This window comes from Herpailurus yagouaroundi, unplaced genomic scaffold (genome assembly GCF_014898765.1).
Source record: "Herpailurus yagouaroundi ecotype Mexico unplaced genomic scaffold, PumYag 160, whole genome shotgun sequence".
Lineage (NCBI taxonomy): Eukaryota > Metazoa > Chordata > Mammalia > Carnivora > Felidae > Herpailurus > Herpailurus yagouaroundi.
Genome location: NW_024412401.1, coordinates 6,299,169 through 6,311,071, shown reverse-complemented (window position 1 = coordinate 6,311,071; position 11,903 = coordinate 6,299,169). Strand labels below are relative to the sequence as shown.

Here is an 11,903-nt window from a genome sequence, read left to right as displayed (position 1 = left end):
GTCGGGGGAGGGGCAGAGAGAGAGGGAGACACAGAATCGGAAACAGGCTCCAGGTTCTGAGCCATCAGCCCAGAGCCCGACGCGGGGCTCGAACTCACGGACCGCGAGATCGTGACCTGGCTGAAGTCGGACGCTTAACCGACTGCGCCACCCAGGCGCCCCTCCGCCCTGCTTTTTAGGAAGCCTACGCAGCGGAGACCATGTGTGTGCTACAATCTGTTCACAGGATGCGCGATGCTGCATCTGAACCCCAGACAGGGAGCGAAAGCCCGCCCCACTGGGGTGTGGTGTCTCACATGCCAGAAATCTACTCCCCTCTCTCCAGCACTGCCCGGTGGGACCAGGAACATGCCCCAAGGTCAACATAAATGTCCTTCAAAACTTCATAAGAAGTTCCAAGTAAGGGGCGCCTGGGTGGCTTGGTCAGTTAAACATCCAGCTCTTGGTTTTGGCCCAGGTCATGATCTCATGAGTTCAGCCCCACATCGGACTCTGTCCGGGTGGTGAGGAGCCTGATTGAGATTCTCTCTACTTCTCTGTTCCTCCCCCACTTGTGCTCGCTCTCTCTCAAAATAAACTTTAAAAATTTTTTTAAAAGAAAGTCCAAGTAAACAGTTGGACCAGTTCATTTATTTTACAGAAGGATTTGGGGGTTTTTAAATGCTTATTTAAATAAAAGGAAGCAGAGAAAAAAACTTCACATCTTACAAAGCAGACCCCCTCTACCACCCTATCTTCCCCCCTTAAACCAGGACAATGTCAATTTCTAATTTTACCCTCATCCTGACAAGTACCTGGATAAATATGGAACTGTCTGGATAATTACAGTCAGCTATAATAGAAAGGGTTTTTAAAATATATTCTTTGTGCGCATGCACCCCACCTCTTTTACTTACTAGCTCAGAGACCATGGGTAAGTCAAAATCCCCTTACCTGTAAATTGGATAGAACACTATTCCCCCAACTGCAAGGGTAGTTAGAATTCAATGATAAAATATGTATACCTAGCCTAATAGCACCAAGAATATAAGACTCAATAAATATTAATTCCACTCCCCAATACCCATATACCATATATGTATACAATAAAACATGTTAGACTATAATCCAAAATATTAACAGAGGTTATCTCTTGGATGTAGGCTTGAAGATAATTTTATTCCTTGGGTTTTTCCATAGGTTATCACTTTTCTACCATATATGTTTATGTACATGTATACAATGTATACATACATACATTTATAGATAAGATCTATATTGTACCATCAGAAAAACATGCCATGTGAAAGATGTGGACAGCTATTTTCCATTATAAATAAATATCTGTGTCCTTTTATGTCTGGAGTTGTACAGGCTACTGAAACACTGTGAACAGAGAAAGTGCTATGACCTCATTCCACGCTTTTAATACCATCAGAACATTGACCAACATGTCATGAGTAGTGAAAGCTAGACAATAAAGAAAAACTAAAAGACACCTGCACTTTGAAAAAAAACCCTGTCCAATAACTGCTGTGGCTTGCAAGACACAGACCAGAGTAACTAGAGTCTTGTCCATGTTTTATCCTTGAAACTTGCCTGAGCCTGGTGCATCGTAAGTGCTCAGTAAATACTTGTTCAAAGAACTAATAAATGAATATAGCATGGGAGTAATGGATAATCATAATGGCTTTCATGGTTTCTATAGTTTGTTGTTCCTTCCTGGTAACAAAAAGACTTAGACAAGCAATGTTCAAAACGAGACAAGAATGGTTGACAATTAAGAAGGTGGAGTAAAAGGGCACCTGGGTGACTCAGTCAAGCGTCTAACTTCAGCTCAGATCATGATCTCATGGTCCGTGAGTTCGAGCCCCACGTTGGGGCTCTGTGCTGACAGCTCAGAGCCTGGAGCCTGCTTCAGATTCTGTGTCTCCCTCTCGCTCTCTGCCCCTGCTCAGCTCACGCTCTGTCTCTCACTGTTTCTCAAAAATAACTAAACATTAAAAAACAATTTTTTTAAAGGTGGAGTACACTGTATGATTATTACATATACAACTTTTCATGAAATCAGAAAATACCCATTTTTTTTTTTTTAATTAAGACAGCGTCACATAGGAAACATACTGAACCAATTTGCTCATCATTTCTTTTGCTGAAAGAGCATGAAAACTCTTAATTCCCAAGACAACTTCTGGGAGAAAAAGTCAATATAAGGAGCAATGAAAGAGATGTCTCCTCCCTCTCCTGCCCTCTTCATCTCATTGTAAGATCTAGGACAAAATCCAGATCAGACACTATGCTCATCAGGGTAGTACTTCCCCCAGGCACACCTGCCCCACCGGAAGACCCTTATCCATGAAGGTGGATGAGGATAAAGTATGTTGCCCGCACACCCACACAACAAGTCCTTGAGCTCTGAGATGCCATTTCCACACAGAAGGGGAAGAACAGAACTGCATACTTGGTGCTCCCCTAGCTTTATGGGTTTTGCTTTTGAGTCAATATTACCAAGACAAGAATCAAAGAAAGAACAAGATTCCCTCAAATTTACTTGAAAGATTGAAGAAACAGAAAGGGTAAAACTTGAAGAAAGATAACCCTTTTCTCAATTAGATTCCCATGTTCAAACCTATAAGCTCCTGAACGGATGGGAGCATGACGGGGCAGTAAAGAATATTTTAGTTTGGTTTGAGCTAATAGTTTTTTAAATGTACAGTGGATTTCCTGTTCTAGCTTCCCAAATGTGACCCCCAACCCCTTAGTACAAAACATGACTGTATTAAGTTCAATAACATAAAAAGACTTCTCTAAAGGTGAATAAAAATAATGACAACAATCACGATGCTAAAACAGGCTCTACTTAGCACAGCTGCTTTACGTGGTCCTCTTTAATCCAGAGGAAAATACTGCAAGGGGGTATTGCTGGCCCCACATTCCAGTGAAACAACTAAGGTGCAGAGAAAGCAGATAACCTGATGGAAGTCACGGGGCTGCTGAACACAGACCCAGAACCCCAAGTCTAGGCCAGGCCTCTCTGACCCCAAATCCCCTAATACCACCAAATTTGTCTCCCTCTGGTGCTTTGCACACCTCTACATGGAACACGCTCCCCCATCTCTCCATTGGGACAACTCTTACTCTTCCCTGATGTTCATCTTAAATGTCACTGCCTCAGAAAAGCTTCACCTGTTCTTTCAACCTAAAGTAAGTACCTGTTAGTATCCTGCTCAGCATCTTGTCCTTGCCCTGAAATCAGGACATTTACCTCAGGGTGAAGCATGCATTTAGTGCCTGCTTTCTGATCCAGAATGTAAGCTCCAGACAGGCAAGGGCAACGTCTGCAAATATCATTATTAAATAAGTATATGTTGACTGACTGATTCACTGGCTGAAATGACTAAGTACAACAATGGTTTTCAAAAGATGGAGGTGAAGGCACTTGTACTCTGCCTGTTCTAAATGCACGAGCTCTACGTTCATCTGTTTATGTCTTCAACTACCTCATAAGATACTTAGTTGAAACACTGTTAAAAGAAGAATTTGGAAATGACTGTACTATTCTATGATGCTTCCCTATATCAACAGATGCAGACAACCAAAGAGGTTTGAGAAAATCTGCTGATGCCCACCCAGCATCCGGTTAAGCAGACAAGGTATAGTAAACAAACCAACAGGAACAGGAAGAGAGTAGCTATCTCAGAATATAGATATAAATCAATATCTTCACAAAGTCACTCTTCCTTTCAAAAGCTTCAAAACAAGAACTTCTTCTCATCTATTTTATTTATCTCATTTGTGCCCTACTTAATAGATATTGATTTGATAGGCACGTGCCATTTAAATAGAAAATACAAAATGAATATTCTAATTGTAATTGAAGAATGCCAACTTAATCCAGAAGTTCCCTGTGTATAAAAGACCTTCCAAAAATTATCTGTATCCCTTCCTTCTCTCTCACTGTCTGGGCAGAACCTGATTCTGGGGCAGAAGCCATGCAGCCCAAGAGGACACATGCCGCTGAAATGGTTCTCTGGAATCTACCACTGGCCAGATGTCTCAGGTATTTGTATCTTCCCCTACACTGATGACTCCCTCCCATGTGATCCATCAGCTTTCAACCTAGAGTAGCATAGTAAATGATAACCAGACTTTATAGTCTAATATAGATACAATAGATAAAATAGATACTTTAGGGATGCAGTAAAGTGATTTCACTGACTTAAAAGCAATAAAGTTTCTGTGTGTAGAAAGTAATGCCACATCATATTGGTAGTGATCATATTACCAACACCAAGATCACAAAAGGATTTCCTTGTTTTACTAAAACAAGCTCTTTGACATGGAAATGTGGTACCTCAATTGTTTTGCCAGGAACACAGCCCTCACCCTTCACTTTCCCCCTTATATGGAGTAAGTTGGGCTTCTGACCTATGGCACATGTGACAATGTCTCTTTAGATCTTCCTCTGGGCCTCAATAGGAGTGACACATCACAAAAAGTTCACACCAATAAAATTGGTAATAAAATCAAATCAGTACGTAATATCAATAAAATCAGTAATAGAAATCAGCCTAAAAATCAAAATAAATAGGTAAAATTGGCCTGAAAATTAGCACTTAGATATACGAAAACGTAGACTTTTCAGAGTATTTTTTGCAACAATCTGACTTAAAACATTTTAAGGTCCATTATTTCAGAGGCCTTATTTTGATGAAATAAGAAGATTCTTCTAATGTGGAAGCAACAGTATCCGTTTAAGATCTGTCATCTGAATTAATGCTAGAATTTTTAGATAATAACAATTTTTTAAATTCTCCATACATGGGAATTCTTATTAGAAAGTCACCTTTGGAAGATGGCAGATTACTGACTCCCAACCCGAGTATTCAATAATTTGCTATAGACACATGAAGTTCCAGTAAGGTGGTTTACTAATCTCTACATGTGCTTTTAGAAACGACTACCCTCTCATCAGAAAATTTAAAAGCAAATTTAAAGTATTTGTTATATCAAAATCTACTAGTTAATGTTGAAGAGACCATATTTTACTTAATTTTAATATTTTAAGGTATTTTAAATCTTCTGTATAATGAGATTTTAACTCCTTTGAATTCAATTTTTATTCAATGTCATACTAGGTCCTGAGAAAACTCAAACACCATCTAAAAGTTTCCACTGGATGACTGAGACCATTAAATTTTCTTTTGAGAAATATGTAAACATAGATAGTTTATCTGTTGCACTTCCTTTGCCTGCAAGTGACAGGAGCTCCCAACTCAAATGCCTTAAAAAACAAAGACATTTTGGTCCCAGAAAATAAGAAGTCTGAAAATAGGAGGATTCAGGTATAATTTCCTAAGTCTTTAACTTTCTTTCTGACTCTTGGCTCTGCCCTTCTATATACAGTGGCTTTATCATTATCAACATCCCCACAGAATCATAGAATAGCTGTAAAGTTCTAGTCATTACATCTAGACGCCAATGTCCAAAGGAAGAAGAGAGGCTGTCTTTACTATTTAAGAGAAATAAAACCTTTCCTAGAAAGACCTAATCAAACGTTCCTTTTCCTCCCCTGGGCCAGACTTGTGGCAGATTCCCATGATGAAAATGATCACTGGCCACTGCCATTCATTTTAAACTACTAGTATATAGGAAGTTGAGTTCTGTGCCTCCCAAAATGTGTTCAAATCCTAAACTTTGGTAGCTGTGAATGTGACCTTGTGTGCAAATAGGGTCTTGGCAGATGTAATTAAGTGAAGGATCTTGAAATGATATCCTGCGTGGGCCCTAAATCCAATGACTAGTGTCCTTATATGAGGAAGGAGGGGGAGAGCAAAGACACAGAGAAGCTGACTGAAGATTGAGGCAGAGCTTGGAGTTATGCAGTTATAAGCCAGAAACACCAAGGATTGCCAGCAACTACCAAAAGCTAGGAGAGACACAATGGAATGGAACCAATCCTGCTGACATCTTGATTTGGACTTCTGGCCTCCTGAACTGTCAGAGAATAAATTTCTGTTACTCTAAGTCACCCAGTGTGTGATACTTCATTCCAGCAGCCCTAGAAAAATGATACACAGGGTATACTCTCCGGGGCTGAACTAGCCTTTCTGAAGCACAGAACAACATGGGAGAGGGCAGAGGAATGAATAAAAGCTGGTAAAATAGGAGGTGGGCAACGAAGAATGGCTGCTATAGACACTTTCCTGTTTTTCAAACCTTAACCATTAATAAAATCTCCTTTTCTAAATAAACAATTTATTTTAGATTAGTTTTAGATTTAGAGAAAAACTGTAAAATAGTGCTGAGAGTTGCTCAGTAAAATAGTGCTGAGAATTTCTCCTATTATTAAAATCTTACATTAGCATGAAACATTTGTTACATTTAATGAGCCAATATCCATACGTTATTCTTAATGTCTATACTTTGTTCAAATTTCCTTAGTTTTTACTTAACATCTTTTGTCTGTTCTAGTATGCATAACATGCATAAAACCAATTGAAAATTCACCTATTTTTAATCTCTTTGTAAAATGAAGAAGCATAATTATAAAAATCATGAAATTTGTGTATTTACACATTTTTTATTTATTTTTTTTTTATTTTTTTTTTTAATTTTTTTTTCAACGTTTATTTATTTTTGGGACAGAGAGAGACAGAGCATGAACAGGGGAGGGGCAGAGAGAGAGAGGGAGACACAGAATCGGAAACAGGCTCCAGGCTCTGAGCCATCAGCCCAGAGCCCGACGCGGGGCTCGAACTCACGGACCGCGAGATCGTGACCTGGCTGAAGTCGGACACTTAACCGACTGCGCCACCCAGGCGCCCCTATTTACACATTTTTTATAAGGGAAACATGAGCAGAATGGGATTACAGAAAGACTGTATTGGCTACAAACAAACAAAAAGTGGGTTGATGAAAAAATAAGTTTTCATTTAAGAATAGCCCAAAGATAAGAGCCATATGGCCTAGTATATACCATGATACAAAAGAAAAATCATTATCAGAGATGCAATTTTTCTTTTCCTTTTTTAATTTTTTAACGTTTATTTACTATTGAGAGACAGAGAGACACAGAGCGTGAGCAGGGGAGGGGTAGAGAGAGGGGGGAGACACAGAATCTGAAGTAGGCTCCAGGCTCAGAGCTGTCAACACAGAGCCTGATGCAGGGCTCAAACTCACAAACTGTGAGATCATGACCTGAGCCGAAGTCAGTTGCCCAACCACTGAGCCACCCAGGCACCCCAGAGATGCAACTTGTCTAAATAAAAAATGTGAAAACACTTCTAGGGCAATGATGCTAGGGGCATGATGTGTTTGTCCCCTGATCCCAAATGAGCCAAATCTGACAATTATGTATCCAATGCCACCTTTTTTCCCCATGCTGATATCATGTCCTCTTAAAGTTTAAGTTCCTTGCCCTCCACAGTCCTCCAACTGCCTGCTGGACGATTCCATGTGGAGGTCAACAATCTAAAAACTAAACTCATCTTCCCGCCCCCCCCCCCAAATCAAGTGGTTAGGGTAATACTTCTGTCAGTATGGGTAAGATTAAGCATTAGACCTCAAAGCCATTTTTCATTCCTTTTTTCCTGCATCCCACAACTGATTATATTATCAGGATGCCTATTTTAAGTCTCTCTGTTCCGCTGGATCCAGTTTGCAGTGTCTCAAGCACTTAGCCTCATCATCCCCCACAACCCTGTACCTTCAGGCCATGAGCACCACCTGACCTGTGCCCCCTCGTCAGAGGTCTGTGTCAGCACCACAAGGCTCTTTCTCCTAAATTTCAATAATGCCAATCATTTCCCTTCCTTTCCGAAGCCCCAGGATAGGGTGGTAGCTGCTTCCTGTAGTCACTACCTCTTCATATCTTAAAGCAGCGTTTCTCAACCTGAGCAGTACTTACATTTCAGGCTAGATACTCCTTTGGCATTGAGATTTGTTCTGTATATTTTAAGATGTGCAGCAGCATTTCTGACCTCTGCCCCCCTAGATGCCAATGACTCCTCCCAACAAGTTCCCCACAACCAAGAACGTCTCCAGACATTGCCAAACTCCTTGGGAGATGGGCAAAATCACCCCGTATTGAGGACCATTATCATAGACTTTGTTTTTTACCCTTTTTGCTACCTAGTTAGTAATTTTATACCTAGTTGACATTTCTCTTCTGAAACACTCTCCTTCAAGTAGGTGTAGTTTCTATCTTCTGCCTGCACCCTACAGTGTTCTCTAATAACACCTCCTGCCTGTGTCCTGTATTTTTATTTTCACCCTTGTCAGTTTGATCTAAGGCCCCATGATCCCACATCATCAGCCCCTAAACCATTTCCTGCTTTCCACCTCTCCACTTTGCCATCTATCTTGACCTCCAAACACATTGCTCATCTAAGTTTCATCAAGCTTTCTTCAATTGCTGACAGCCTACAGAAGAAAATCCAAACCTCTTTATCTTAGCCTTCTGAGGTCTCCAGGAATCAGAGAATTTACCTGCATTCAAAAAATGTTATGTCAGCTATGCACTGGGGGCAAGTTGATTATCTTTTCTGAGCCTCAGTTTTCTTCTCTATGAGAGAACTTCTTACCTTGTTGAACTGCTGTAACATTGGATCTAATGTAAGTAAGGAAGCAGTATAGTACACTAAATGTTAGGTTTTATTGTTATATTATTGTTTTTGTCATTATTATTTATGTAAACAGCTAAGTGCACAATAGGGCTACAATTTTATTCCCTGTGATAGAGATTGCAGTTATTCTTTTCTAATATACTGACACTTTTTAGCTCTGCACACGGCCACCAAGCTAAAGACTACACGTCCTAGCCTCTCTTCCAGTAAGATGTGACCATCTTACTAGGTTCTAGCCAGTTGGATGAGAATAGAAATACTATACATGATTTTAACAAGAAGGAGCTTGACTACCTCGTTCTTCTTCCTGCTGACTAAAGTGTGTCCGTGATGACTTGAGCAGGAACATCCATCTTGAACCACGAGATGAGATTGGCATTGAGGATGGCAGATCAACAAGATAAAAAAGAAGAAAAGCTTATGTCCCTCAAGATTGTAGCACCACAACAGAAGCCTGGGACCATCTGGCCAGACTCTTAAGTAAGACATAAGTAAACTGCGATTTTATCTATGTCATTATTGTTTTAGAGTTTCTTCATTGCAGCAGCCAAAACTTTATCTTAACTAGTACATCATTTCCTTTATGATATATACCTCCCATAATTTAGCCTCAACTTGTCATTTCCTTAAAATTCCTTTGTGATTTGGTTTGATGGATTTGAATGCTGAGAAAAAATTATCCGGGAACCCTCATCCAGGAACAAGATGATTCTCTCCACAGTGGCTATGACAGATATTCCCCCTGAGGTTTTAGTTCTCTATATCTTAATTACAAATGGCTTCTCTGATATCTATCTCTCTTTTTTCTTTTCTCTTCTCCTTAGAATAGTGACTTTTTAGGCTCCAAAATTGCTGAGATAGGAATGCTAACATATTTGAACTTTACTTATGTCAATATCACACAGAAAATAAAGTTGCCAGGTGAGTGTCTAGAAAATAAAGAGCAGCCACGTGTCAGAACCTATGGCAGGAGAGACCTAGGCAACCTGAAGAAAATAATCCAAGGTTGAAAAACCAGCCTGACCCACGAAAAATGAAGACTACAATGTATGAGGGTAAAGTAGAGTTAAATTCACTGCAGAAAGCTGCAAACTATCACTATACGTGAGAATTTCTACGGAAGGGCAATGCTTTTGTATTTGGGCAATGAAATTCCCTCTGGGACCTCCCCATTCATCTAATTTAATAAGCATTCATTAATCATGAATGGGTATCTTTGTGGACAGAGTTAAAGCAAAATGCCAAGTTTTCGTCAAAACCATCTCTGCAGATTTTTTCTTTCTTGCTGAACTTGCCTAGAGTCAGCAAAAGAAGGCAAAATCACTTTCTTTGTGCTAAGACTCCAGAACTACAGTCATTGGTGCCCATTCACTAATGCCAACTCCAACTGCTGATTTAAGAAACACTTGACAAGTAGAATAACCCACCACATCAGTATACATTTAGCAAGAGTAAATCCTGCAATTCAAACTACATATACTCAGTCATGACACAATCCAACTTTCTGGCAATTGGCACTTCCAACATGAAAAAAAAGACAAAATTCAGAGCAAATAAGACAACCCTTTAGTGCCCTTCTAATAGACTCTTCCTTCTTTGCAAATGAGAACCCAAGTCCCACAAAGATCTCAGAACTTGTGTCGGGTGCTGTAAGCTGGGAGAAGGCAGAGCCTACATTGCAACCCAGAGCTCTGCCCACAACAGGGCCCCTACATCTATCTAGTCTCCATTGCTTCTCACTCAAGAGCAAGAATGAAATCTAATGAGTCAAAATGAGTTGGAATCTTTCAAATTAGTCTTTCAAATTTTTTTGGCAATTGAAAACAAGAAACATAACTTCGTCATACTGCATGGTGGAGGGAAGCCATACTTTTCAGAAAAAAAAGAGCTTTGGAATGGGATCCAGTCAGTCCCAACTCCAGGCAGGACTCTGATAATAACTTTCAGAGATGACTTAGATGAATTCAGCTAATGTAAAATGAAGGGATTGAGTAATATTCTTAAAGGCCCCTTGCATGCTCTGGTTCTTGGATTCTAGGACTCAGATAAAGATCACTGAATGTCTTGACTTGGCTTAGCAGTTTGAAATTGAATTTATCCATCTTTCCCGTCTTCTAATTTTTTCACAACTCAGTAATAAGATGCTGAAAGAAGTAGTGGAGAAATAAAAAGCCAATCCAATCAGCTGAATAAATTATGAATATTGCCCTCCACCTTAAATTCCCTGAACCAAAACAGAGGTTACAAACTACAAAATCTACTCCTGACACTCTAGCTCAGGGGAGCTAAGAAGGAACAACAAAGCCATCCTACCACTTGCTGTATTCATTGTTTCATACAGAAACATCAACTTCCCCGCCTCTGGATCTTTGCTGAATGCTCTCTTCATGTCTATCAACAAAAGCCCTGATATCTTCTTCAAAACTCAACTGGAGCCCCAGCCCCTCCACATAGCATCTGCCTACTCCTTTGCAATGACTGTCTTCTGGCCATCTGTTTGATCCTTAGCCACATGGCACTTGGTCTCAGTGAATGCCCTATCACAAACCTAGAACAAAGTCTGCTCTCTAAGGAAATGACTTGAACCTATTTTTATACCTCACGCACTAGCCTACACATAACAGGTGTCTAATAAATATTTGTTGTTGATCGTGATGACAGCAATGGTTCCCCAGGGTGACAAAAGTAGGAAATGATAGAAAGCAAGTTACTGAGTGGGTGGGTGAGGGTGCATTACATGAGAATAGGCATAATACAGTTGTAAAAATTCACTAGAAACTGGATGAAGGAGGATGAAGAAAGGGGACGACATCAGGTTACTTAATATTGATGCCAGTAAAATTGTTCACTCTCAATAAATGATATTTTTTACTTATCTATCATTGTAATGTATAATTTAGGAGAAATTGCTAAAATCTGGAATTATTCTTATCTATCCAAATTATCTTTACTTGTTCTAACTTGAATTGCCCAGCTAGTCCAGAAAGTCTCTGTAGTTGTAAACATCCCAAAAATCTATACACTTTTTTTTTAAAGGAACTCAACTACTTTCCCAGGGTAATTTTTTTCCAACTAACCAAAGTGCAGCAGCTTCCTATTGCTTGAGAGCATTTTGGCCTCGTAGTGCTAATCCTGATAGATCAAAGAATCACGTTGAAAGCTCTTAATAACAAGGATGAATCCCACCGCCAGAATTTCAGATATAGTCCCTCTCAGTGGGGCATGTGAATATGTGCTATTTTAAGTGTCCTAGGTAATTCTGATATATGACTTGTTTAAAAAAGACAAGACTATATC

The 11,903-nt window shown here is 39.7% G+C and overlaps 1 protein-coding gene and 1 long non-coding RNA gene across 8 annotated transcripts in view; one reads left to right on the top strand and one right to left on the bottom strand.

Annotated features, from left to right (window-relative positions):
- The window catches only part of ADAMTSL1 (ADAMTS like 1), an 885,520-nt gene that overhangs the window by 755,964 nt on the left and 117,653 nt on the right, over positions 1 to 11,903 (bottom strand). The gene's annotated exons all lie outside the window — the stretch shown is intronic.
- On the top strand, positions 3,030 to 6,490 carry LOC121034500 (uncharacterized). Its single transcript, XR_005792467.1, has 3 exons — positions 3,030 to 3,183; positions 3,565 to 4,039; positions 5,712 to 6,490. It is a non-coding gene; the product is annotated as an uncharacterized LOC121034500 (long non-coding RNA).